The 7,420-nt window shown below is 32.2% G+C and overlaps 1 long non-coding RNA gene across 1 annotated transcript in view; it reads right to left on the reverse strand.

Annotated features, from left to right (window-relative positions):
- Positions 1 to 4,650: 4,650 nt before the first annotated feature.
- Positions 4,651 to 7,420, reverse strand: part of LOC126766285 (uncharacterized) — a 7,511-nt gene continuing 4,741 nt past the window's right edge. Inside the window, exon 3 of the long non-coding RNA XR_007668815.1 lies at positions 4,651 to 4,824. This is a non-coding gene — a long non-coding RNA (uncharacterized LOC126766285). The remainder of the gene's footprint in view (positions 4,825 to 7,420) is intronic.

The raw sequence follows: 7,420 nt of genomic DNA on the forward strand, positions 1-7,420 counted from the left end.
AGAAAATCCGAGCTGTGCCGAAAGAAACTAACAAACGATCGCCGATTGTTACCGCTTCCCTTGCTGCTCGAACAGCGTCGCCAACAAGCTAGCGTAAATATGTATGAAGATGTATGAGCGTGCATACATATCAACGCAGATTTTTGCGAGTCATGGAAAAATATTTTAGACAAATATTGTAAATCGGCAACGGCTATGTTGCCACTTTTGTCTCTTCTTTCTGTGAAGAATCATCAGAAAGTTGTTCAATTTATGATTTTTAGCTTTTGCCATCGTCGCGAAAAGACGCTTGTTGGCAAAGGCATGCTCGGGGAGATGTTACGGCGTCTGTTTCTATGAATGAAGCGAGGTTGCTTGTGGAATTTGCGCCTGCGTTTATGAATGAAATTGTTATTGCTGTAAAATTTACTACATTTGGGCTTCGCCAATTCGGCTGCCATATTGACTTGCCATGCTTATGCTATTTAGGCAATTGTTGTTTTTGTAGAACAATGTTTCAATTTTTTGTTGGTGACATATTCACATGTGTACTCATATGTATGTTTGTATGCTTATGCATTAGTTGTTCGGAAGTGTATACAAATATATGTACATATAAATATATATGAATGCATGAACATGCAAATTAATGCGCGCGCATATAATATACATATGTATGTATTGATAAGTGATAAAATCATGATTTGAATTTCTGAATGCGCACATGCGTACACATATATACATGCAATCATATGGGTAGATAATAAGATTAATATGATAGACGATATGTTTATATATTGTTGTGATAAATTCAATTTCTATTACTAAGAAACATAATACAAAAATATTTATTAGTGTAGTATATTATGTAAAATCAAATAAAATTATTGAATATACAAGTCTAAATAGACTGTAAATAGTACTATGCATGCATTCATACAAAATCATACTCATATCATAATTATTACATGCCAATATGGTAATGCCGACGGCAAAACGCAAAAGCATACATACATATTTGCATACATTGCGAAAGAACTTCTTTTTCTTCGATATTCCCTGATTGCGCATATGTATGTACATGCTATGGCATCATAAGCCGTACGTATATTATTTCTCTTCATATTCTCTGTTTGAGCATGTGGAGAACTGTTAAAAATGTTAACATTTCACATCGTGAATTCCGAAGTTGTGAGGTGAATTCCTTACTCCAATCTTATAAATTGTTCGACATCGAACCTGCACCTTCTCTATGTTTTAAGTTCTCTGACTCAGCGCTTTTACTCGTTTTTATGCATGAGACCGCATAAACAACATATAGCAAAAAATACAACACTGTTTTAAATCCAATCTGGACCTATGGGTGTGAGCTGTGGGGCAACGCGAATAGCAGCAACATCGAAATTCTTCGTCGTGCGCAATCAAAAATTCTTCGTACAATCATCGGAGCACCGTGATATATCCGAAATGAGAACGTCCAATGCGACTTAAGAATTCCAGACGTACGAACTGAAATAGAGCAACGAAGCGCGAAATATGCATTGAAACTTTCGGTTCATCCAAACTAACTAGCAATATCGCTATTGCGTGTGAACAGGAGCTCAAGATTACGTAGAAACGACTTACCAGCCCAGACGAAATATAGTTTATTCCCAGTTTAAAAAATAATCACCCATGTAGGGTGTAAATTAAGTGAGTAGTTTAAGATTCGCAAACTTATTGTTAGGCTCTTAAGTAGGGTAGATTCAATAAATAATAGTAAAGTTAATAAAAAAAAATAATATACCTCACAGGATGACCTATAAACTTTTCAATAAAAAGTTCGCAATAGGAACTGGGGCTCATATATTCGGTAAGTGGGCGCTTGAACACTTTTGATCCGATATGCATGTCTTTTGGTCACACTTCAAGTGCAGTATTCGAGCAAAGTTTCAGCCCGATACATTCATTGGTTCTTAATTGGAATACCGGAAATTGGAAGAATCAGATAGAATTTAGAATTGTGCTATATGAGAAGTAGGCGTAGTATTCGTACGATTTTCGCACTGTGATATGGGAATATTGGAGTAGTGTTATTTACAAAATTTGGTGCAACCGGTAAAGCAGGTCCCGAGATTTTCACATAAATTTGGACGGTGCCACAACCAACTTCAAATCGTGACAACTACTCTAATAAAGACCTCTCTTATGATCTCGGGTGCAAAATTTCATGCGTCTGAGGAATTTATTTGCGATTTATCGCGCTTTTAGTAGCTTTTAACAGAATCGTGGGAGTGAGCGGGGTTATTGTCGGATTTCATCAATTTTTACAAATTTGTTAACGATGCATAAGGGATTTCCCTCAGCGAACTAGGTTATTGTAGCTTGAATGGTTTGGATGATATGTATATATGTATATTAAACCTCTTAGAGGCGGAAAAGCGTCCCTTTTTTCAAAACATTTGCCTTACTACAGGGATATCCTGTGCCAGTTATATATCTTAATTAAGTGCTTAGTTATAGCACTTCATAGGAGTTTGTTTAATGGCGTTTTCAGGGCCCGGCAGTGATCCGATTACGCTCATCTACGAACTTGTACTCCATTTGTTTGCCAAGCAACACGTGAACTAAGTTCCATATCTTAATTTTTACTCGAATTACAGCTTCCACAGACAGACAGACGGACGGACAGGCAGAGATCCGGATTTCAGTTAGTCCCCTGGCCTGATCATGTGTTTATACATAGGGTTACCATATTCCCTGATTTGTCAGGGAATTCCTTGATTTTGACCTTCGGCACCGATTCCCTAATTTTCGTGAAAATTGCCCGAATCGTGAAAACTGTACTGACTCCCTAGTTTCCTATTGAGTTGGCGATTTTTTTAATTATTATTATTTTTTGAGCGAATGCGTGAAAAGTGAGCATCACAGCGTTTTAGTCTACATGGGCGTTTTGAATTTTCGCGCCACGCGTAGGATGCATTTACATGAGTCATATCATTCATGATTGCGTTCTAAAACTCGACCGGGTTCGACTCGCGTAGGTTTTTTTCGGTATAAAATTTCTGCTCGAGTTGAACTCGGTTGAGTTTTGGAACGCACACCATATTACCACCACCGTAGAATTTTTCACGATTTGAATTTTTCCCGTAGAAACGAGTCAGCTGATTACTCAGGCCTTTTTTAGACTATACGTCTCCATTGATTCTTAGTGACTACCTTTGTATGTCTGCCCACAAATATTCGATCAGAAAATTAGGACGGGCATTCAAGCACACTGATGGCGTTATCAGCGCGCCATATCTTTGTCATTTTGCTTGTATTGTAAGCTTTTGATAATTATCATGCTGAAAGACCTTAGCCAGAAGTATTTAAAAAAGACAGCAGAGCTTCCTACGTAATTTTGGCATACTCGAATCAATCCATAATTTCCTACAAAATCCACAATTCGTAATATGTTTTCTCATACTTGGAGAGCCTTTTTTAGAGGCTCGAGTACCAAGAGAAAAAACATCAGTTTGCGTAATCAATAAGACACTCAGTTTCGAATTTTTTGATGATACCTTTGCTTTTCAGGTGACGATATGTATTTCTCTTGATATCTATTTCTACTGGCTGTAGTAATTTTGTTTTTTGTTGTTGAGCTCTTTTTTGTGAGTGAAATTGCTTTATTCTAGAAAGAATAAAAAAAATTCTCAAAATGTAAGGTTACATCCCTGGCAACCATGAGCGGGTAAAAAACCAGATAATCAGTGGGTAAACATGTGCAGTTTGCCATAGGCCGAGCGAATATTCTCCCACTCACGTACGTATATGTGCATGTGATCATATATCTTAGTTGCGCTCATTCAGCAGTGTCATATAAAAAAGTATAGCTGTCCTGCTCTAATATCCCCAATAGATGGCTGATGCAGGGTTGCATTTTAAACAGCTGATGCAGGGTTTCCTTTTTTGATTCCTACTTCCCTGCAAGACGGGTAGCTGTTAGCAAACGTGTAAGCGACTTGTTATTGTTCACTTTTGCATTCGTTAAAATATTTGTTACTTTTGTTCAGAGAGTGGGAAAAAAATAACACATAGCTATTTGATTTTCAATGGTTTTCTTGCTCTAACCAATGGAAAATATCGCATGCTGCCTTGTTCTAACAGAATACATGCATTTGTTAGCAAATCTCTTCACAGTATGTTACGGGTAACAAATTCTTTTGTTAGCGCTAAGTTTACCTGTGTGTTATGGATAACAAAAAGAATTTGTTACCCGAATATCTGTTAGTGTTATTATTTTCGTTATCAGTTTGTTACCTATAACATATAAGCATGTTAGCAAGAACAAGCAGTAACAAGATTATCTGTTACCCATTTGCTACTTCTAGCAAATTCAATTATTTTAAATAAAATTCAGTTTTTTTTTTATTATTTTGCTTTATTTAATAATAAAATCAAAATCAGATATTTAGTTAAATTAATAATATGCCTATTATTATTGCATAAAACTAGAAACTTCAACTTAGAACTAATATATACAACTTAAAACTAATTTATATGTATAACTTAAAACTAATATTTACAACGTAAAACTAATATGTACAACTTAGAGCTAATTAATACAACTTAAAACTAATATTTACAACGTAAAACTAATATGTACAACTTAGAACTAATATTTACAACTTAAAACTAATACGTACAACCTAAAACTAATACGTGCTCTTCCGATGTCATAGGCAGTTTCAAAGCGAACTCTACGTAATGTTCGTCCTCCAAGTCACGGGTGATGCGGATAATCGAATGATGCATCTTTGCCGCTATGACGCGGCATTCGCGCAATAATTTGCTTTGTGCCTGCACCTCGGCCTTTTCTGGCATCTAGAAAATTAAATAATAATTAGCTTCTGTTTTAATTTGGTAATGTAATACTGCGTTACTTACTTTGTCTGTTAGGGACTTTTTAATGGCAGTGAGTCGGGTCTCAATGGCAACCAGCTTTTGGATTATATCTGAAAAACATAAATGTATTTTTATAAAGCAAATACTAATACATACATTTATATAATAATACATTATACCTGCATGGCCGCCAGAAGATGGTGACGGTACCACAATTTGTGATGGTTCTACTCGAGGAGCGCAAACGAGGTTGTAAGATATTTTTTTAAACACTTTATCTGTAAAAAAATTTTATTAAAAAATTAAAAATATTTATGTTCAATATAACCTCTATGGGGGCTCAATGGTTGTGAGCATTTAACTTCGGAATCCATTTCTTCCACGAGGTCATCGAAATTCATTCTATGAAAAATCATAAAAAAGGTGATGATTAATGATATTTTAATTTTAATTTAATTTTTAAAATCATGCTTCGGAGCAGAAATGCGTATATGCATATTCGAACTATGTTCACTTTTATTCATTATGAAACACTAATGTTGTTTTTATTTTAAACAAATTTAGATATTCTGCATACGAACAGATATCTTAAACGAACAAATGAACATTTTTAGTTATAGAGGAGGTTCTTCAGTTCAAGAGTATATATATGTACTTATACTCGCGGGAATATTCGAGATATTTGCGTTTAAAGCTGAAAATTACCACTATTCGAAGAACGTATTTTTCGATTTAGAAATAATTTTACACTTATATTTCGCATTTTTATGTCCACTAACACTTCACTAATTCGTGTGGATTTTTTTTAATATTAACTTATTGTTTAATTATATTTATTTAACATCAATTAAAGGATTACACTATTGATCTGCAGAACCTCCTCTATCCGACCATTCCTATTTTATTCCCGAAATCCTGGGTATTCTAAATTTTACACAATTATAATTGTAACCGGACAATTCGTTTCAATTTAGATTTTTTTTTACATTTACATATACATATATAGATATGTATAACACAAATTACATATTTCACAAAAACTCACTATCTATAACAACTATTTGAATTAAATATGCACTATTTAACTTTAATAATTTAAAACTTACTCTCTTATTTGTTTGTTGTAAGTAATAGATTTGAATTTTCCAAATGGTCCAAATGATTTCTGTAATATTAAAATTTTTAATTATACACACAACATTCAATTCACAATGCTTACCTTTTTCTCCTTCTTAATCTTTTTTCCTTTTCTCTATAATATATAAAAAGAAATAATATATATATATATATGTAAAGAAATTATTATAAAGTATTAAATTATCATAACAAACTTACCTCTTTAAAATCCAAAATAAACTGCGCTTTTCGTTTTCTTCTTCTTGAAAAATTAGGTATTCGTCTATCCTATTCTAGCAAATTAACATTACTGAAAATGTTTCCTGAAGGGTTGCATTTTTTGATTCCTACTTTAAAATTTCTTAAAATTTCCAAACAAAACTTTTAATTTTTAAAATTTTTATTTTATTTTATTTTTAAATTTTTACATAAAACTTATTATAATTTTTTATATAAATAAAAATATATTTAATTTAAAAAAATAATTAATGTCTGAAAATAGATAATAAAGACAAATATCTGAAATAAAATAAAGGTTAGTAATGGAGAAAGATTATAAAGACAAATAGCTGAAATAAAATAAAGGTTATTAATACCTGAAAATATATAATAATTACATTGAATTTGTAATATCTAAAGAAAAGAAAGATTAATTGTATAAAATAATAATATTATCTACAGAAAAAAAAGGATTCATATTATCTGAAAGAATAAAATATATTAAATACAAAAAGAATTTACTCTGAAAGCAAAGATTACTTAAATAAAAATAGTGATAAAATCTGAAAAAGAAAGAATAATTAAATAAAAATAATAATAATCTGAAAGAAAAGATAAATATTATTTGATCATTTAAAATATAAAACAAATATTTGTTTTCACATATTATATTGGATTGCGCAGGCCGCCTTAAACGCATAAATACATATGTATGTATGTACATATGTATGTATTTATTTTGCGTATTAAATTGGACTGCGCAGTCCAATTTCAAAGTACACACACTTTTTTCACATACTATACTTACTTATCAATTGATATTTGCCGCTTCTGATGATATAGCTGCTGCTGCTACTTCCAAATAAATGAAGTAATTATTTTCAAAATATTGTTAAAAAATCACATAAAATTCATTTCCTTACCTTCTTGTTGTAGCCTCCTTTACGATGGTACGATCACGAACGACATGCGTCTTTCAATCGTTTTTATTACCCTTTTTGGGATTTCCTATTGTCACTATTGACAATTATGTTTTCTCCTTCGCACTCATTCAAATAAATCAAGAAATGAAACAAACTTTTTTCATCGCATTTAGATAAATAAATAAATTTTTACATAAAAATACTTAGTGTGCAAATATTATCTAAAGGTTCAAACTAATAAGAGGAACTACGACTGTGCTCTGTTTTCTTAAATTTCATGAATATTTTTAATTCTTCATTTAAACAAGTACTTTTGG

This window comes from Bactrocera neohumeralis, unplaced genomic scaffold (assembly GCF_024586455.1).
Source record: "Bactrocera neohumeralis isolate Rockhampton unplaced genomic scaffold, APGP_CSIRO_Bneo_wtdbg2-racon-allhic-juicebox.fasta_v2 cluster11, whole genome shotgun sequence".
Lineage (NCBI taxonomy): Eukaryota > Metazoa > Arthropoda > Insecta > Diptera > Tephritidae > Bactrocera > Bactrocera neohumeralis.